Source organism: Zea mays, chromosome 7 (assembly GCF_902167145.1).
Source record: "Zea mays cultivar B73 chromosome 7, Zm-B73-REFERENCE-NAM-5.0, whole genome shotgun sequence".
Lineage (NCBI taxonomy): Eukaryota > Viridiplantae > Streptophyta > Magnoliopsida > Poales > Poaceae > Zea > Zea mays.
This window is the reverse complement of record NC_050102.1, coordinates 146553926-146575599: the sequence shown is the minus strand read 5'-3', so window position 1 is coordinate 146575599 and position 21674 is coordinate 146553926.

Below are 21674 nucleotides of genomic sequence, written 5' to 3'. Positions count from 1 at the left end.
GAAAGTGAGAAGCGATAATGGGACGGAATTCAAGAACACAGGTGTCGAAGAATTCTTAGGAGAAGAGGGAATCAAGCATGAGTTCTCGGTGCCTTACACTCCACAACAAAATGGTGTTGTGGAAAGAAAGAACCGGACTCTAATTGAAGCTGCAAGAACCATGTTGGATGAATACAAGACACCTGACAACTTCTGGGCAGAGGCGGTCAACATCGCCTGTCATGCAATCAACCGCCTCTATCTTCATAAGATCTACAAAAAGACTGCCTATGAGCTTCTCACTGGTAACAAACCTAAAGTTGATTATTTTAGAGTATTCGGTTGTAAATGTTTTATTCTTAACAAGAAAGTCAAGAGCTCAAAGTTTGCTCCTAGAGTGGACGAGGGTTTCTTGCTTGGTTATGCATCAAATGCGCATGGATATCGTGTTTTCAACAATTCCACCGGTCTTGTTGAAATAGCGATAGACGTGACATTTGATGAGTCTAATGGCTCATAAGGGCATGTTTCTAATGACACTGCAGGAAATGAAAAACTACCTTGTGAGGCCATAAAGAAACTTGCCATAGGTGAGGTGAGACCTCAAGAAAGGGATGATGAAGAAGGAACCTTGTGGATGACCAATGAGGTAGTTGATGTGGGTGCAAGGGTGGTGAGTGACAATGTCTCCACCCAAGCAAACCCATCAACCTCAAGTCATCCAAACCACGAAGAAAATCATCAAAGGATGCCAACAGTGGTAGAAGATGAACAAGAAAATATTGATGGTGAAGTGCCTCTTGATCAAGTAACTGATGAGGAAGAGCCAATACAAAGACATCCATCAGTGCCTCATCCAAGAGTCCATCATTCAATTCAAAGGGATCATCCGGTGGACAACATCTTGGGTAGCATCAGGAGAGGGGTAACGACTCGATCTCGTTTAGCTAATTTTTGTGAATTTTACTCGTTTGTTTCCTCTCTTGAGCCACTTAAGGTTGAAGAAGCATTGGGTGATCCGGATTGGATAACTGCGATGCAAGAGGAGTTGAACAACTTCACTAGGAATGAAGTCTGGTCCTTAGTCCAAAGACCCAAACAGAATGTGATTGGGACTAAATGGGTCTTTAGGAACAAGCAAGATGAAAATGGTGTTGTTACAAGAAACAAGGCAAGGTTGGTTGCCCAAGGCTATACTCAAGTGGAAGGACTTGACTTTGGTGAAACATATGCGCCGGTAGCAAGGTTAGAATCAATTAGAATATTAATTGCCTATGCTACTAACCATGATTTCAAGCTATATCAAATGGATGTCAAGAGCGCTTTTCTAAATGGACCACTACAAGAAAGAGTATATGTGGAGCAACCACCGGGCTTCGAAGACCCAAAGAAGCCAAATCATGTTTATCTTCTTCACAAGGCACTCTACGGGCTTAAACAAGCCCCTAGAGCTTGGTATGATTGTCTTAAAGATTTTCTAATTAAAAATGGGTTTACAATAGGAAAAGCTGACTCTACTTTGTTTACTCGAAAAGTTGATAATGAATTATTTGTGTGCCAAATATATGTTGATGACATTATATTTGGTAGTACTAATGAAAAATTTTGTGAAGAGTTTAGCAAAGTAATGACGAACAGGTTTGAGATGTCTATGATGGGCGAGCTTAAGTACTTCCTGGGATTTCAAGTCAAACAACTCAAGGAAGGTACCTTTCTATGCCAAACTAAATATACTCAAGATATGCTCAAGAAGTTTGGCATGGAAAAAGCAAAGCACGCCAAGACTCCAATGTCATCAAATGGACATCTCGACCTAAATGAGGAAGGTAAACCTGTAGATCAAAAATTATATAGATCAATGATAGGATCACTGCTTTACTTATGTGCATCTAGGCCTGATATTATGTTGAGTGTTTGTATGTGTGCACGTTTTCAAGCAAATCCTAAAGACTGTCATCTTGTAGCCGTTAAGAGAATTCTAAGATACTTAGTCCACACCCAAAACCTAGGATTATGGTATCCTAAAGGCTCCTTTTTTGATTTGCTTGGCTATTCTGACTCAGATTATGCCGGTTGCAAAGTAGATCGAAAAAGCACTACTGGGACTTGCCAATTCCTTGGGCGGTCCTTAGTGTCATGGAGTTCCAAGAAACAAAATTGTGTTGCACTCTCCACTGCAGAAGCTGAATACATAGCAGCTGGGGCATGTTGTGCACAGTTGCTATGGATGAAGCAAACCCTTAGAGATTTTGGTTGTGAGTTTAACAAAATTCCTCTTTTGTGTGACAATGAGAGTGCCATAAAACTTGCAAACAATCCAGTGCAACACTCTAGAACTAAACATATTGACATTAGACACCATTTCTTGAGAGACCATGAAGCCAAAGGAGATATCGAACTTTTTCATGTGAGCACCGAAAATCAACTAGCCGATATCTTCACAAAACCCCTTGATGAGACTAGGTTTTGTTTTCTTAGGAGTGAGCTAAATATCTTGGATTCTCGAAACGTGACTTAATAACTAAAATTTTGATCAAATTTGATGATTGAAAATTGTTTGTTTGAGCAATATGAATTGAGAAATGTCATTTTTATCTTTATAATATCTCATGTCATATTTGCTAAGTGATATTACAGCCCTTCCGGGCAATATTTGAATTCTGGTTGATTAAACCGGCTGAGTAGACCACTCAACCGGTTTCTTCCTGGTGGAAACCGGTTGAACCGGTATAAAAACCGGTTGAACCGGTTTTGGCCGTCGCGCCGTCAGTCCGCGCGCAGTCTGCGCTGACAGCTGCGCAGTCTGCGCTGTCAGTTTTGCAGTCTGTGCTGTCAGACTGCCAGGTTTTGCGCGCAGTCAACACTGTTTTCTGCGCGCTTTTACTGCACCGTTTGACCCGAAACCGGTTGAACCGGTTTTGAAACCGGTTGAACCGGTTTTCGACTTTCTGGCGGCCGACTCCTCTCCTTTTTATACCTCTCCCTCTCTTCTCTTCCTTTCTCAGTCTCGTTTCCAGCCGCCGCCGCCACTCCTGTTTTTCCTCTCTCCTCTCCAAACTCTCTCGAGCTCTCACCCGTTTGGAAGTGTGGTTGGAGATCCGTTCTTCCCGGAGTGTTTCCACCATCTTCCTCCTTCTCGTTGGGAGATCTTATACCCCATCTTCGGATCGAGGTATTGTTCTATGTTATTTCCTTGTACTCGATCCCACGCGTTCTTGATTATCTTATGTATCATTCGTTGGGTACATTTTGGTTTAAGTAATTGCAACACTTAGGCTTCTTCATTTTGTCACAAACACTGTTTGAGATTAGCGATTTGATATTGTTCATTGTAGTTGAACCGCTCATATGAACGGTTGAAGTGCATGATTCAATCTCTTATGCGTTTCTTCTCAAACGTGGTTGATCCTTGCTCATCATAGGTTATATCTCTTATTTCTTAGAATGGTGCGACGAAGGAACCCATCAGTGGTAGAATCCGACTCTTCAGATGAACAGGAGATCCATGGTGATACCCCTCCTCGCTCTCGATCCAAGCGAGGGCGCGGGTGTGGAAATGTCATGCCGGGTACTGAGGCCTCCGGGTCTCAAAGTGCTCGGGGTCGGACTTCCCGGACTCCCTCCGGTAGGTCTCGACCTGCCACGAATCCGCAGGCGTGGGAGCCTGCAAGTGACGATGACGGTGGGAAGGACGATGAAGTCGATCTTCCCCCGGCGTCGGCTCCTGTGATTCGCGGCTTGGTGCTCCACCGGGCCGAAGCTCGGCGTGCTGGCAATGAGCCAGTCACGGACTTCACGGCCAGTGGAGGGTCTGCACTTCTCCAGGATCTGCGTTTCCAAAATCCGGTATTGCGTATTCGCGATGCCAGGATCGATGGAAATCGTTTCTGGACTCTTCACCATGTTGATTTCTATAATTCAGTTATTCTTCCCAAGAAGCATCAGCCAATCCTTCATCAACGTTATATTAACTGGGAGGGTTGCGAAGCAATTGGAGACCCAGAGATGTCACAGGCACTGAGGGCCTGTGAAAGGAAGCAAATGAAGAACATCATGACATTCCAATATGATTGGAATGATGAAGTGATTGCACAATTTTATTCCACTCTCTGGATAAAGCTGGCTGATGAGGAGAGCCATTACAACTACCCCTACCTGAACTTCTTCATTGAAGGTAGTTGGTACAAGGTGAGCTATCGTAGATTTGCTCACATTCTTGGTTTTTCTGACGAGGATATATCTGGAGACAGGATTAAGATTCATGATTTCCGTCAGCCCACAAGAGATGAAGCCAAGGACCTTCATCTATCTGAGTCTGGAAAGTATTGGGAGTCAACCAACATTCACAAGTATTATCGCTATATCAACACCCTCTGCAGGATGACCCTCATTCCAAAGGGGGGAAATCAGATGAACATCCTTGGCGAGAGCAAAGTCTTGCTCTCTTTTATGAAACCAAACAGCTCAGAAAGGATTAATGTCTTTGACATGATTTGGCAGGAGATTATTCATGCAGCCTGCTTTCCTTTGAAGGGGTGTCTTCATGCCCCATTCATTATGAAGATGATTGAGGTCGTGACCCAATTCAGATTTGAGAAAGGCACTCGACATCAGTCATACACTCCCTTCTGGATTGATCCCAACAATCCAGCTGGGCGTCTCAGGAAAGCTCCCTCCAGCTCTCGTGGTCCTACATCTGCTGGTCCGTCTGCCGGTGCTGGTGCTGCTGCTGCTGCTGGTGCCTCGCGCCCTTCCCCTGGCCGCGGATCTCCCACACCACGTGGTCGTGGTCGTGGTTGAGGTCGTGGACGTGGGATGGGTGCCCGCCTGGCCCACGGATTTGCGTCCTTCTTCTCCATGTGCCGAAATATTGCTGCAGATGTCCATGAGGTGGCTCGACGTCAGCGGGAGACCGACGACAACCTTCGTCGTCAAGCTTCTGCTTTGGGTACTCCCTTCGCCCCTCGCTCTCCTGATGTACCTCTTCACCCTCCTCCTCCAGATGTGAATGAGTGGTACCAGCAGGCGTATGGGGTACCTTTCTCTTCAGCCGATGACGTCGAAGAAGAAACCTATTTTGATGATCCGGAGCAGTTTGACCCTCCCCCATATCGCGGGGATCCGGGTCAATCGTCCTCTTACCCTCCGCCCCAGGACCCGTCTGGCAGTGCTCCTCCTCCGGCCCAGTCTGGAGAGGAACACTTTGCCTACGACCTGGCGCAACACCTCTTTGCTCCTCATCAACCTCCTCCCCACTGGCGAATCTTGGCTTGACGCGTCTCTCTCTCTCCTTTTGGTTCTTGGTGCCAAAAAGGGGGAGAACGTTTATTATTCAGTACTTTATTTTTGTAATGAACACTTGGTCTGTAATAACTACTATTTGCTGCATGCATGGCTTGAAAGACATAAACACTTGATGATGTGTTGAGACGAGCTCTCACTATTGTAATAGCTGTAGACCTTTTTCATATCATATGCTATGCGATGATGAGCTTGAATGTGTTTTACTCTTTATATTCAATTATGTTTCATATCTCATCATTTTTGTGTATGGTGTTGATTGTTCTCTCTCTCTAAATATGTTGCAAATTGACATATCAAGTCAATGTTAATATCGCAAAACTCATGCACATATTTAGGGGGAGCTACACATACACAAAAGATTTGTTTATCACAAGTATTTGTAACTTTTAATTATTATTTCCATTCTAGTTTGTTTTGGCATCAATCACCAAAAAGGGGGAGATTGTAAGTGCAATCAACCCTAATTGAAGGTTTTGGTGATTAATGACAAAACAAACTAAGATTCTAACAAGTTTGCTCCTAGTGTGTACACAGTATTTCTACAGACAGGAGAAGCATAGATCCTACGAGCATAAAAGTATAAAGCACAGCGGATTTAAAATTCCACATCAAATGGCGTGCTCCAAGTGCTATGAATCGTCGGCGGTACTAAGTTTATAATTCTTGAATTATAGGAATCGCCGTACAATTAAGAGGGATCCGCGACGGTTAAGTAAGTTGTGAAACGAGCCAAGTTCAATTCTTTTGAAAACTTCTTTGAGATCATCTTTTCCAGATCATGAATGCTCTTGAGAAAAACAAATTTCATTTCCCACAAAGTCACCACCTAAGTTCTCTTCAAAATTCTCAAAGTTTGGTTTCAGCCCCCAAAACCGGTTCAACCGGTCCAGAAACCGGTTCAACCGGTTTTGGTACTGTTCATCCTGCCACCTCTGCTCTGACCTGTCTGACAGTCAGAGCTGTCAGAAAAGTCGCAGCAGATATTTTTCTGAAACCGGTTGAGCCGAAATTTGACCCTACTCAGCCGGTTTTGAAACCGGTCCAGTGTCCGGCTGAGTAGACCAGTGGACCGGGATCCCCCTGGTAGAAACCGGTTCAACCGGTTTGAAAACCGGTTCAACCGGTTTTTGCCCTTTTCCTCCCAACGGCTGCCAGCTTTTGGGGGATCCTTTATATACCCCCTCACACTCTCTCTCTCATTTACTTCTGCCTCTCCCACGAATCTTTGGCTGACCAACCCTCAAACAAGAGCATTCACTTCACCTCTCACACCCGCAATCGCATCTCCTTCAATCATTTGAAGGACCCTTGGTGTGAGGTGAACTCGATCGAACTCGCTGTCAATTTCATCTTGATTCTCCCATTCTCTTGTTCTTGAGCTCGTTGCAAACTTAACCGTGTGCGGATTTGTTACTCTTGGAACCTCGTGTTCCTTGACGGTTAGAGGTTGCTTGGGAGTCTCCAAATTTGTGGACGACCCCAAGAAGTTTGTATCACCCGCTCCTTGAGCAGATTTGAGAAGAGATTGCCTTGACCTTTGTGGTCGGCTTGTGGAGGATTAGGGTTGGAAAAGACCCGGCCCTTTGTGGGTTCCTCAACGAGTAGGACACCTTTGTGGTGGTTGCCGAACCTCGGGTTATATCGCGTGTTCTTGTGTGTTCTTGTTAAGCATTTTATATTCGGTGGTTGGTTCATATTATTCATTCAAGTAGTTCTTGTGTAGAGCAAATCTTTAGCTATTTTCTTTACTACTTCGAATTTGTTCAATAGATTATTAAATTCAAGTTGAGTGGGTTCAAACTTGTTCAGTTGGGATTAAAATCGACTGAACCGGTTTGCACCTGTGCAACTTTGATTTAACCTATTTCGAAGTTTTTAGTGAAAATTTTCAGGTGTAGCCTATTCACCCCCCCTCTAGGCTACTTTCAACTATGGCTACGAATTGAGCAAAGTCCCTCTCCTATGTGACAATGAGAGTACAATCCACATGGCGGATAATTCCGTTAAAACAGCCGCACTAAGCACATAGATATTCGGTATCACTTTCTGAGAGATCACCAACAAAGGGGGATATCGAAATAGCTTATGTCAACACTAAGAATCAATTAGCCGATATCTTTACCAAGCCATTAGATGAGAAAACCTTTAGCAAACTTAGGAATGAACTAAATATATTTGATTCTAGGAATTTTGAATGGAACATTGCACACATAGCTTATTTATATACCTTTGATCATATCTCTTCCATATGGTACAAGTGTATATTTCTTATCATCCTTGTGCCAAGGTTAAGACTAATGTGTTTTCAAGTATATTTCTATCCTTAGTCTTAGATTGAAAGGGAAACAGAGTATTCAGCAAAGACAAGGCTTCCACTCCAAACTCTGACGGTATCACTTAACCTTTGCCGCTACTCCACAAACTCTCAACGGTATAATCCTTCACTCACATTTCTTTTACCAATGGAGGAGAAAGTACTAGAGGGCTCTCGCAGTCTCCGTTTTTGGCGATTAATGCTAAAGGGGGAGACAGTATTAAGCTCAAAGCAAAAGGACCGCACCACCATTTCAAAAAATTCAAAATAAAGTTTTAATTGGTATTTTTCAAATGGTATTTATTTCAATTGATGTATTATCAAATTGATATCAATTGGTATCTATGTTTCACTTGATTTGTGAAAGCAAAATTTCAAATTGATATCTATCTCAAAACCCTCTTGAAAGCTAAGAGGAGGATTTCATTCAGGGGGAGTTTTATTTAGTCAAAGGAAAAACATTTGAAACAGGGGGAGAAATTTCAAATCTTAAAAATGCTTCTTGGAGTAACATTTCTATAGCTTTGACTATTTGCAAAAGACATTGAAAAGAATTTCCAAAAAGATTTGCAAAAACAAAACAAGTGGTGCAAATGTGGTCCAAAATGTTAAATAAAAGAAAAAAGCAATCCATTCATATTTAGTGAGATTTTCAATTGGTTTAACTTCAAGTAACCTATGCACATTCTAAATGCAAAATAGTTACATCTCTGCACTTTATATTTGCTTTGGTTTGTGTTGGCATCAATCACCAAAAAGGGGGAGATTGAAAGAGAAATTGGGTTAACTATTTCCTATAATTAATTTTGGTGGTTGATAGTCAACACAAACACTTGGACTAACTATTTTGTCTAGAACTCATGTATTACAGGTGCATAAGGTTCAACACAAACCAAGAAAGAAATCAAGTTAGGGACACAATTTAATTGGAGCAAAAGGAATAGAGTGTGCTGAAAAATGGCGCACCGGATTGTCCGGTGTACCACCGGACAGTGTCCGGTGCACCTGGCCGTACAGCTCCAAACCAGCCACTCTCAGGATTTCCAAGGCGCGCTCCGCTATAATTCACCGGACTGTCCGGTGAGCCAGCGGAGCAACGGCTATTTGCGCCAAGCCGCCAACGGTCGACTCTGACAGAAGGAACAATTTTGAGACCATGTTGTAGGAAACAGGTGATGCCTAAGAGGGGGTGAATTAGGACTTCTAAAACTTTTACTAAGCTAGGCCACTAATAAATCCCTAGAGCAAAACTTATGCAAATAATCAAACTAGAATGTGTATACTAGGTTTTGTCTAAGTGTTGCTATCTCTACCGCAATGGCTAAGTTTCAATCTACACAATATAACTATGAATACGAGATTGAAACTTAAATGTTTAACATAAATGCGGAAACTTAAAGAGCAAAGTAGAGATGCAAACTCTCGTGGATGACGTCGGTATTTTTACCGAGGTATTCGGAACCGTGCAAGGTCTCGACTAATCCTCGTTGGTGCCCCTATGCAAAGGGAAGCCCACGCGAGGGCCAAGCACCTCGGTCGAGTAATTCTGTAGAGAGCCGCGGGCCTTCTCCACGCGCAAGTGGTGCTCCGCTTCCGGCTCCTCTCGTACGCTCCCCACCGTCTCCACTATCGAGCTTCCGACCGAAACGCTGCAGGCCTTGTTCCCTCCAGTACACGGTGGCGGCCATGACACAAATGCAGTTGTCACAGTCTCGCAAGACTCTTGCCCCACTCGGTACAATAATGGCTCGCGCAAGAGCCGTGGGGTTGGTGGTTTATCTAAACTCACTCAACTAACTAGGATACACCTAGATCAAGCACTAAAGCGGTCTAACTAACCTAAGCACTTCGCAAAGCACCTACGCTAATCAACGAGTGATTCTATTAAACACTTGGGTGTTTGAGCTCTTGGAAATATGCACTACATGTCTTGGTATGTTGCTTGAGCTCTCACACTTGAGAATGGCCGGTTGGGGTGGTATTTATAGCCCCCAACCCCAAACTAGCCGTCGGGCGCACCGGACAGTCCGGTGCACCACCGGATAGGCACTGTGCAATGTCCGGTGCACGCCATGTCAACCGATTGTTGGCGTCTGTAGCAGTAGACCGTTGGATCCGACCGTTACTGATTGTCCGGTGCACACCGGACAGTCCGGTGCTACAGCCTGAGGGCGCCTGTCTGCGGCCCCTCTGTGCAAACTGTCCGGTTGTCCCACCGGACAGTCTGGTGCGCAATGGACATGTATTGTTCATTGTCCAGTGCGCCACCAGGCGCTGGCTGACAACCCTCTTCTAGGGTTTCTTCGCTGATTCCTTCGGGCTTCTTTTATTCTTGAGTCTTGGACTTCTATGCATCTTTTTATGTCTTCTTTTGAGGTGTTTCATCCTCATTGCCTAGGTCCAATCCTCTTCGCATCCTGTGAACTATAATTATAAACACTAGCAAACATATTAGTCCACAGATTGTGTTAATCATCAAACACCAAAACCCAATTAGCCAAATGGTCTGGGGTCTGTTGGTTACTTGTTCTCAAATGCTATGAGTTAAGAACAAGGCAACACAAAATATTAAATGGTAATATCCTTCGTCCTTCGAAGCATTATTTTCCTTAGGATATAATGATCTTCAGACAAAGGTTATGAAGGACATACCTTCGTCAATGCGATATATGTTAATATAAGTAGAAGTATATGAAATATAAGAGACAACATAAACAATCATATAACATTATTAATTCATTCTCATTATATTATTCTGGAAAGACAAAAACAATATTGAGTTACAAAAGGTACCTTCGACTTGATGGAAGGTAAAAGTACAAGCGTAACGCAAAAGCGAATACAAGTCAGCGTGAACAGTACAGGGATACTGTTCATCTATTTATAGGCACAGGACACAACCTGTGAGAAATTACATTCATGCCCTTTATAATTACTATTGACATATAGACAAATCTATGAGGACTAGATAGCCTTTTCCCCTTTAAGTCGGTTCCTTTTTCCGTCATTGAGCCGAAGCTCCCTTGCGCGTAGCTTCGGAGCAACAGCAACCTTCGTCACGATCATACTTTTCTCATCATGTATGCTTTTAACCTGAGTCCGAAGGTACCTGTCCATATGCCATACTTCGAAGACATTGTTAAATTACGTTTTTGAGGACCTTTGGAGGACGAAGGCCCCAACAGTAGCCCCTCGCAGTGTTAATTTGTTTAAGATAACAAATTTAGACTGCGACATGGACGAAGGACTTAAGCCGAAGGTCCGAAAAAACACATTCCATTTGCTAGAATATCAACAGTCAATGATGGACGGGTCCCCTCCATTCTGGAGCGTGCTGAGTGTATAAATAAGGACTCACACCAACCACATTTGATACACTGCTTGTGCCATTTGCTGTATTTTCTCAATTTCATAGCTCTTGCTCACTAACGCTTGCTAGTTTTCAAGCTTTCTGAGCTTCGGTTAAAAAGGCGCATTTTTATTATTTCTGAAGGAGAAATGTCTCAAGACAAGAAGGTTGCTGCTGAGACGAAGCTGACTGAAGAGGAGACGCTTTTTGAGGAGAAAAAGGCTATGAATCCTTACATTGCTGGATTTATCGAGTCAACGGCAAAAACAAATACAGAGAAGATTGCTAAGGATATACTGGAGGGCATGTCTAAAGATACTGGTGACAGTGACAGTTATGATGTGGAAAGTAAGGGCGAAGATTCTGAGGATCGGCCCTGGAGACCAAGTCATGCGATTTTCGGAAAATCGACCATCAAACAAAGTCACCTTGAGAACATGAGAGGAAGATACTTTCGGGATATGTCTATTGTAAGGGCTGGTGGAGACAACAATGTCCCTGCCCCCGAGGAAAACGAAGTTGTGATTTACCAAAGCTTCTTCAAAGCTGGGCTTCGGTTCCCACTGAGCAGGTTTGTAGTTGAAGTGCTGAAAACCTACCAAATCTTCCTTCATCAGCTCACTCCCGAAGCTATAATAAGGATGGGGGTTTTTGTCTGGGCAGTAAGAAGCCAAGAGATAGAGCCAAGCGCGAAGTGCTTCTGCATCATGCACGAACTTCTGTATGAGACGAAGGCTATGGGTAAAGAGCAGTATCACAACAACTTCGGTTGTTATGGATTTGTTGCCCGTCCCAACGCAAGCCACCCAGTGCCAACATTCCAGAAAAGGTGGCCCGAAGCTTGGATGGAGGAATGGTTTTACGTGAAGAATGATTTGAAGGCAAGAGAAGATATTAAGGAAGTCATTATGCGTCCCATTTGGTCCCGCTTCGGCCTCCAAAGGCCGAAGGTTGAAGTTGATGATGCTGCTGAAGCATGTCAGAAGGCGTTTGGTACCATCTGCTTCTTCATTGGTACAAGAGATTTAATTCAAGAGCATATAGCATTCAGAGTATGGCCACTTGTAGAAAGCTGGAAAATGCCGAAGGAGACCATCACCACGTCCAGCGAGGGTGATCTGGTCCGGCTGAAGTATACATTCAGGTATGAGGATAAATTCGATGAACCAAACAATGACTGGCTGAAATGCATCGAAGCTACAAGTGATGAACTGCTTGGAGCAAATTCCAAGGCAGAAGATAATGCACTATCCGCAGCCTTCGGAGGTCGGGGAAAAAAGAGATTGAACAGAGTTTTTGATGCCATTGGCTTTGTTTACCCCGACTACCGTTACCCGCTGTGGGGGCAAGGGAAAAATAGGAAAGCTGCTACTTCGGCCACCCCAAACGAACCTGTGCCAAAGGGAAAAAAGTTGAAGGTCCTAACTCACCGGCCGCGATACCAGAATTTGGCGAAGGGACCTCCTCGGTTGCCAAAACAAAAGAAACTATTGCTCCCATGCAGAGGACTGAAGAGCCGGCTATAATGCCGAAGGTGCCTTTAGTCAAGGTAGTTGAAACAAAGATTGATAAGGCTAATAAGCCAGAAACTGAAGAAACAACGAAGATGCCAGAGGTTTTGAGCCCTCCAGTAAAAGCAACAGTACTGAAGGTACAAATGGGCTCTATTGTAATTCCTGAGGAGGAGAATGGTAAATGTACTAGATGTGCTAGAAACAACCGAAACCTTGGATCCCGCTTCTACAGGGAAAGTTGCCGAAGCTTCCAGGGTGCAAACCAAAGCTGATACTAAGCAGATAGAAGTCGAAGCTGCAGGAATTGAGGCTGGAACCGATGCTGGGCCTTCAGAGTCCGCTGAGAAAAAGCCTGGCGAAATTGAGGAAAAGGCAACAGAAGAAAAGGCCACAGAGCAAATTTCGGCTGAAAAGGTTGCGACTCCTGCTCCCGAAGCTTTAAAAGAGAGTATTGATTACATCATTCGCTGTGCTTCGAGAAAAGGACTCTCTCAAGAAAAAAAAACGAGAAGCACAACATTATGCCCAAAAATTGAAATACCCGAAGGGGGCCTTAGTGTTTAATGGCAGTGGAGAAGAAGATTTTATGTACTGTCTCCCGGATAATAAAGAGATATCCGTTTGCCGGGAGATAGGTAGAAGCGTTGGATTCCCGAATCTAGAAGATGGCCTTTCAATATTATCAAAGGATGAGCTCGCTGACAGTTTGGCGTATAATAGCATAAAGGTATAAAAGCTAATTTTGTATTTTGAAAACGAAATACTTTATTTGTTTATGCTTAATTTTGTCCTCCTCTTGCAGGGCTTAATCCTTAGCAATGCCCTTAGAGCACAGAAAAATATTGAAGATGAAGGATATACAATGGCTCTGAACAACCTTCGTTCAGAGGTAATCGAATTAAGGAACGAAGGTCTTGAAAAAGACAAAATATTGATTTCATTGGTAAACAAAGTGAAAGAAGATGAAGCTAGTTTCAAAGCTCAAGCTAAAATTCAAAAGAATGAGATCGAAGACCATCGGAAACAGCTGGCCGAAGCCAAGGAAAAATGCGGTCTCGCAGAGGCCAACTGAGATATTAGTGAATATTAGAAAAACTATTTAGAAAAAACAGTTGAAGAACTTCACGCATCCAAAGAAAGATGTTTCGAAAAATCCTTGAGCTGCGTGGAGAAGATAAAGGCTAGCTTCGCCAATGTGGGCGCCTACTCCAACGAAGATAACTTTATACGAGGCGACCCTGAAGGTGTTATCGAGTGGATAAGCGGAGAGGCCGAAGCTTTTGAAGAAATTTTAAGTGATCGCGGGGACGTCTGCGCGTTCTCCGGTGCACGAGGAGTTTCAGCCATCCTAGAGAAGGCGGGTTGCGATCATGTCAAAACCTTGGCCTAGGCCGAAGCTGCCTTCTCCGTGGATGATACAAAAGATCCCTCAGCCGAAGCAAGTTTAATGGGCAGTAAATTTTTTACTGACATCTGGGCAAATGGTGGCCGAGAAATGGCCCACGGAATTATAAAGAAAAGTGAGAAAGATATTCACGACACTCGAGCAGCAGCGAAACAAGCTGAGGAAGTTGCAGAACGCGAGAGACGCATAGGTATTGTTTCGCAGCGCCTCGCTTCGGCTTTTGTTTTTGTGGCTTCAGACTAACTAGTTTTTTCCGTTGTAGCTGAATTATCTCCGCCACCGGAACCATTCGATCCATTAGCCGATCCAGCAACGAAGGAAGCACTAGAAATCATAAATATGGCCGAATCTGTTGTTGACAAAGTCGTTAACAAATTGCTGAATGAAGTTGCGGAGAAGGTCCTGAAGGAAGACTAGTACTTATTGTAAAAATATTTTCAAATGAAAAGTGTAACTTTGCTGCAATAAGGTTGTAATATTCGATGTAAAGTTTTGAATCTAACATGTAAATTATTTGTAATTCCCTTCTCTATGATGCATGAAACTTTTATACACATACCGTTTTTGAGCCTTCGGCGAAAAAACACATTCCCTTCTTTTTCATGCTTCGTAAAGAGAAGAATCCATGCTTCGTGAAAATATCCATACTTCGTAAAATCATTCATGCTTCGTAGGAACATCCAAGCTTCGTAAAAAACATCCAAGCTTCGTAAAAACGTCCATGCTTCATAATCAAGGGATTCCTTCTTTTGCAACAGAGCTGATGAAACTGTATTTCTCAGCTTACTTTGTGCCTTAGCACATTTTCATTTTTTTTCAAAGCATTCTCCGAAGATCGACTTCGTATTCAATTCGTGTCTTTAGTGCGATATGATGTATGATATGATGCTATGCGGTATGATGTAATGATATGATGCAAAATATAATGCTAATGCCGAAGACACACACTCACACACCCACACAGTCCCTGCGTCCCCTTAGGAACAATCAATGTCTCTTTGTCGTTTATTTTTCGGCTTCATCGCTTATTTTTTGGTGTAAGTTCTGCATCCCCTTAGGAACGTCTTTTGAACTTCTTCACCTTCTATTTCGGCGGTATCACCGTTGACTTTTCGGTGTAAGTTCTGCATTCCCTTAGGAACGTCTTTTGAACTTCTTCGCCTTATATTTCGGCGGTATTTGGCTCTGCATTCCCTTTGGAACGACTTTTGAGCGGAAAACTTACACTGCGCTCCCTTAGGAACGACTTTTTTTAGCTTCGGCAAAACTTACGCTGCGCTCCTTTAGGAACGACTTTTTGTAGCTTCGGCAAAACTTACGCTGCGCTCCTTTAGGAACGACTTTTTGTGGTTTCGGCAATTTTTTAGCTCTGCATTCCCTTAGGAACGACTTTTGAGCTTCGTAGGTCTGTGAAGAAGATATATTTCATTCTGATAGGAGCGAAGCTATTACAAGAAATTAAAACTAGATTTACATTGATTGTTCCTTATTAAAAAAACAAAACGACATTGAACATAAAAATGTTTTAGAGGTAGGATATCTCTCAATAGATGTGCTTTGATTCCGGCACAATACTGTTGACTGTGCGAGCTTCAGATTCCTCCCTGAATTCCCTTTGCTGTTGAGAATGCTGGCGCCCTTCTGGCTGCTGGCTTTGGGAATAGGTCGGTTGCAGTGGTGGAGAGGGTGGGAGTTGTGGCCAGGAAGCCTGTGAATGGCTAACCGAAGCGACAGAAGCTGCAGGATGATTGCCCACATAATCTGGTATGTAAGGAGAGTGACACGAAGCAGTGTGCAAGACTTGCTTAGGCTGATTCTGCTGAGCTTCGGCTTCTGCTATCTCCTTTTGTTTCTGAATGGTGACGTGGCACATTTTTGTAGTATGGCCCTTGTCCTCACCACAGAATAAACAGTAAATCTTTCTAGGCTGATCCCCAAATCTTCCTCCGAAGCCCCTGGCGCCTCTGCCCCTTGGAGCTGGTGGCCTGAAAGAGTTTTGTTGTTGCCCCGAAGATTGTGAGGTGTATTGTGACCTCTGAGACTGACTTCCTTTGTCATCACTCTATGTAGAGTTATGGATTGACCTGACATGCCTCGGGTAGATTCTTCCTCCAAAGCCCCTGGTCATTTCTGAGAATCTGTAAGCTTCCTCCCTTCTTTGGCGAAAATCGTTGTCAGCCCGAATGTACTCATCCATCTTCTGAAGCAGCTTCTCCAGAGTTTGTGGGGGCTTCCTGGCGAAATACTGAGCCATAGGTCCTGGCAGAAGGCCTTTAATCATGGCCTCAATGACAATTTCATTGGGCACTGTGGGCGCTTGTGCCCTCAATCGCAAGAACCTTCGTACATATGCTTGAAGGTATTCTTCGTGGTCTTGCGTACATTGGAACAGAGCCTGAGCTATGACTGGCTTTGTTTGAAAGCCTTAGAAACTGGTAACCAGCATGTCCTTAAGCTTCTGCCACGACGTGATAGTCCCTGGCCGAAGAGAAGAATACCATGTTTGAGCTACATTCCGGACTGCAATGATGAAGGACTTCGCCATGACTGTGGTATTTCCTCCATACAAAGATATAGTTGCTTCGTAGCTCATCAAAAATTGCTTTGGATCTGAGTGCCCATCATACATGGGAAGCTAAGGTGGCTTGTATGATGGGGGCCATGGGGTAGCCTGCAGTTCTGCTGCCAAGGTAGAAGCATCATCAAAAGTAAAGGCATCATGATTAAAATCATCATACCATCCATCCTCGTTGAACAAGCCTTCTTGACGAAGCTCCCTGTGTTGGGGCCTTCGATCTTGTTCATCTTGAGCAAGATGACGCACTTCTTCAGTAGCTTCGTCGATCTTCCTTTGAAGATCAGCCAGTCGCGCCATCTTCTCCTTCTTTCTTTGTACTTGTTGATGGATGATCTCCATGTCCCTGATCTCTTGGTCCAACTCCTCCTCCTGGAGTGTTGGACTGGTGGCCTTCCTCTTCTGGCTCCTAGCTTCTCGGAGAGAAAGGGTTTCTTGACTTGGGTCCAGTGGCTGCAGTGCAACAGCCCCTATCGCTGAAGCTTTCTTTGGCGGCATGACAAAGGTCAGTGTTTGCCGAAGGCGGTCGAAAAGGGTTCACCGGAGGTGGGCGCCAATGTTGGTTACTTGTTCTCAAATACTATGAGTTAAGAACAAGGCAACACAAAATATTAAATGTTAATATCCTTCGTCCTTCGAAGCATTATTTCTCTTAGGATATAATGATCTTCAGACGAAGGTTATGAAGGACATACCTTCGTCAATGCGATATATGTTAATATAAGTAGAAGTATATGAAATATAAGAGGCAACATAAACAATCATATAACATTATTAATTCATTCTCATTATATTATTCTGGAAAGACAGAAACAATATTGAGTTACAAAAGGTACCTTCGACTTGATGGAAGGTAAAAGTACAAGCGTGACGCAAAAGCGAATTCAAGTCAGCGTGAACAGTACAGGGATACTGTTCATCTATTTATAGGCACAGGACACAACCTGTGAGAAATTACATTCATGCCCTTTATATTTACTATTGACTTATAGACAAATCTATGAGGACTAGATAGTCTTTTCCCCTTTAAGTCGGTTCCTTTTTCTGCCATTGAGTCGAAGCTCCCTTGCACGTAGCTTCGGAGCAACAGCAACCTTCGTCACGATCATGCTTTTCTCATCATGTATGCTTTCAACCTGAGTCCGAAGGTACCTGTCCATATGCCATACTTGGAAGACATTGTTAAATTACGTTTTTGAGGACCTTCGGAGGACGAAGGCCCCCAACAGGGTCCATTTTCCTTACAATCTCCCCCTTTTTGGTGATTGATGACAACACAACCAAAGCAAGCAAATAGTATAGACATTTGAATGAAAATATGCACTCTGCTTGCTAGGATGCATGTTTGTCCCTAAAATGTGATATTATGGACTTAAGCCTCTCCCTAACTCCATAATTCACTTACTTCCTATTTTGGACCAAAGAACCAAAACCACTTGAAGAATTAAAAATTTAAATTGGTGGTGTTTGGTGTTTGATACGTTTTTCATTACTTTGGTCCCTAAACTTCTCCCCCTTTGGCATCAACCACCGAAAAGGAAGACATTAAAAGCATGTAGGAAGTAAAAAAGACTTGCCCTCATAAAGATATTATCAGATGATACCAATTGGGATATTAAATTAAACCATATGTAGGGTACCAGATGAACCATCAAATAGTTACTCCCCCTAAATGAGTGTTCTCTTTAGAAAGAAATTTCTTCCCTTTTTAGAGACGAAGAAATACTCCCCCTGACAGAGATCTGCTACTTAGGAAAAAGCATTGTGAAAATTAGAGGTGCAAGACATGATTTGATTAGACTTACTTCCCTATGCATAGGTAACAGAATATGATTTAACCACTTATGCATGTATAGGAACAAGGAAGTATAAGATATGAAATATAGTCTAACCAAATGTTGGAGAGGACATGTAAATGATGTAAAATGAATAGTTCTTGTAGATTTGCAGTGGAAGATTGTTGTCTTTCTCCGGAGACTTCATTTTCCTTACAATGAGACTATCACATGAAATAGACTTGAAAAAGGTATTAGTCTCAAAGTATTAGATTATAGAGTAACCTCCCCTGAAAGTGTGCATACAAGTTTTGAATACTTGTGGGAGACATGCGATTTGATTTGATATCAAAAAGGGCAAATTATCTATAATCCAAACTTTTGGCACATATAAATTAAAATGATACAAATTGTAGAATATGAGTGTTTTACCACTTGTGGTATTAAACATATCAATTGATGTATCATTTATTATGGAATGATAAAGAAGCTATGTGCCGTGCTCAAATAAACATTTTAAACCATGTAGGTTTGCTTAAGTGTATGAATTGAAAGCAAGCAATCCTACCATGTGATTTACTGAGCTTGTGGACGTCCATTAGACGAAAATGACAATGGACCTTTGTAGCCACCACAACCATTAGGAGGATCACCACACCCTCTACCTCGACCACAACCACGATCTTGGTTGTTGTTTCCACGTCCTCAACCAACAACATCAACGGAGGCCTAATGACCTCCATGAAGTAGATCCATCCCGACATCAAAACTGGAGGTTACTTTAGCTATGATGACCTACTCAATACGGTCCACCAGAGCAGAAACTACTAGCTTGTACTGAAAGTCGCCTAGAGGGGGGGGTGAATAGGCAAATCTAAAATTTACAAACTTAAAGCACAACTACAAGTCGGTGTTAGCGTTAGAAATATAAACGAGTCCGAGAGAGAGGGCGAAAAACAAATCACAAGCGAATAAGACGAATGACACGGTGATTTGTTTTACCGAGGTTCGGTTCTTGCAAACCTACTCCCCGTTGAGGTGGTCACAAAGACCGGGTCTCTTTCAACCCTTTCACTCTCTCAAACGGTCACCTAGACCGAGTGAGCCTTTCTCTTCAATCAAATGGGACACTAAGTCCACTACAAGGACCACCACAACTTGGTGTCTCTTGTTTTGATTACAAGTGAGTTGAACACAAGAATAGAGGAAGAAGAAAAGCAATCCAAGCGCAAGAGCTCAAATGAACACAAATGTCTCTCTCTCTAGTCACTAATTTGGTTGGAGTGATTCCGGACTTGGGAGAGGATTTGATCTCTTTGTTTGTGTCTTGTATTGAATGCTATAGCTCTTGTATGAGGTTTGAAGGCTGAAAACTTGGATGCTATGAATGGTGGGTGGTTGGGGGTATTTATAGCCCCAACCACCAAATTGACCGTTGGTGGAGGCTGCTGTCGTATGGCGCACCGGACAGTCCGGTGCGCCAGCCACGTCACCCGGTCGTTGGGTTCTGACCGTTGGAGCTTCTGACAGCTGGGCCACCGGACAGTCCGGTGGTGCACCGGACAGTCATTGTTCATTGTCTGGTGCGCCTTCTGGCGCCTGCTCTAACTTCTGCGCGCGCAGGCGCGCACTGTATCGCTTTACTGTACCGTTGCAGACGACCATTGGCGCTGTGTATCCGTTACTCCGCTGGCGCACCGGACAGTCCGGTGTTACACCGGTTAGTCCGGTGAATTATAGCGGAGCGGCTCCCAGAATTCCCGAAGGTGGCAAGTTCGGAGTCGGGTTCTCTGGTGCACCGGACACTGTCCGGTGGCACACCGGACAGTCCGATGCGCTAGATCAGGGCACACTTTGGTAGTCTTTTGCTCTTTTTATTTGAACCCTTTCTTGGTCTTTTTATTGGTTTGTTGTGAACCTTTGGCACCTGAAAACTTATAATCTATAGCAAACTAGTTAGTCCAATTATTTGTGTTGGGCAATTCAACCACCAAAATCAATTAGGAAAAGGTGTAAGTCTATTTCCCTTTCATGTACCCTTCATCAAGTCCCACTAGAATGTACAAGACGAGTTCATCATTGTTGGGGACTCGTTCTCAACTGCTATGAATTAAGAACAAGGTAACATAAAATGTTAAATGTTAATGCCCTTCGTCCAATGAAGCATTATTCCTTTAAGGATTAATGAACTTCGGACGAAGGTTAAAGACGATACAATTACGAAGGTTAAATCTCCGTAATTGAACTTTAATAGATTATATAAAATAATATGAAATATGAAGCATCAAAGATAAATAGATTATAAATGAACAACATCATTTTCATATTATATCAACTTAATGTATTCAAATATTAGATACATATATACCTCTGCCTTGGCAAAGATTGATTCCTGAGTGATGTGATTGCAATTACAGGAACCCGTGAACAGTAAAGGAATACTGTTCACTATTTATAGGCACAAGACACAGCCTGTGAGGAATTACAATCATGCCCCTCATAAAAGTTTACAACAACGACTCAAACACTTATGGACTAAAAGGTCATTCTACTTTTAAGTCGGTTTGTAATTCCGAAGCTTCATGAAAAGCAACCTTTGGTCATCTCGTGCAGACAGCTTCAGCCGAAGCTGTTTCTTCCTGCAGGACCTTCGGCGATGAAACATGGTCCCAATAGTAGCTCCTTCGCGGTGCTAGATCGTTTTTCGTAACGAGCTTGATCCGTGAAAAAAGTCTCTTAGGCTTCAGGAAGCCGAAGGTCCGAAAAACACCTTCCCTGAGCTCGTTGTCGAGAAACGATTCAGTTTCTGAACGCGTAGCGGTCCCACCCTGCAGGGTTACTATTTGGCCTCTGTGGTCCACCGCGCAGCGGGTGTAAGCAGCTGTTTGCCCGGTGTAAAAATCCTAACGATTCACCTTCTTACCTGCAGCACTATATAAACAGACGAGTAGGTGTGAAGTTACCACAGCATTCATTGCTATTGCACTGTTTTGCTGCCAAAAATTTTAACCATAGCCGAAGCTTGACTCTCGCAATCAGACGAAGCTCCAGTTTAAAGCGTACTTCGTCAGAAGAAAAGACTTCGGAAGGAAAAGTTTTTTAGTTCCCAAAAAAATCAGAATTAAATGGCCAGAGTGTGCTCTACCGCTAGAGTTGAGCGTGAGGGAGGCGAAGCCGAAGGAGCGGAGACTGTTCCTATCTCCGAAGCGATGCAACGATCCGGACTGGTGACCTCGGAAGGAATCCGTACTGCCGAGACAAAGCAGACTGTTGCCGAGACAGAACAAGTTGCTGCCGAAGCAGAAGAAGAAAATATTGAGGAAGCTGATCCCGATGATGATTACCATATTGCCGTGCCAAGCAAGCCCAGCCACTTGGACTTCGGAAAGTAGACTGTCTCTAAGGCTGATCTCTCCAAGATGGTGAAATCGGGTTATTTCAGTGAGAATGAGAAGAAGC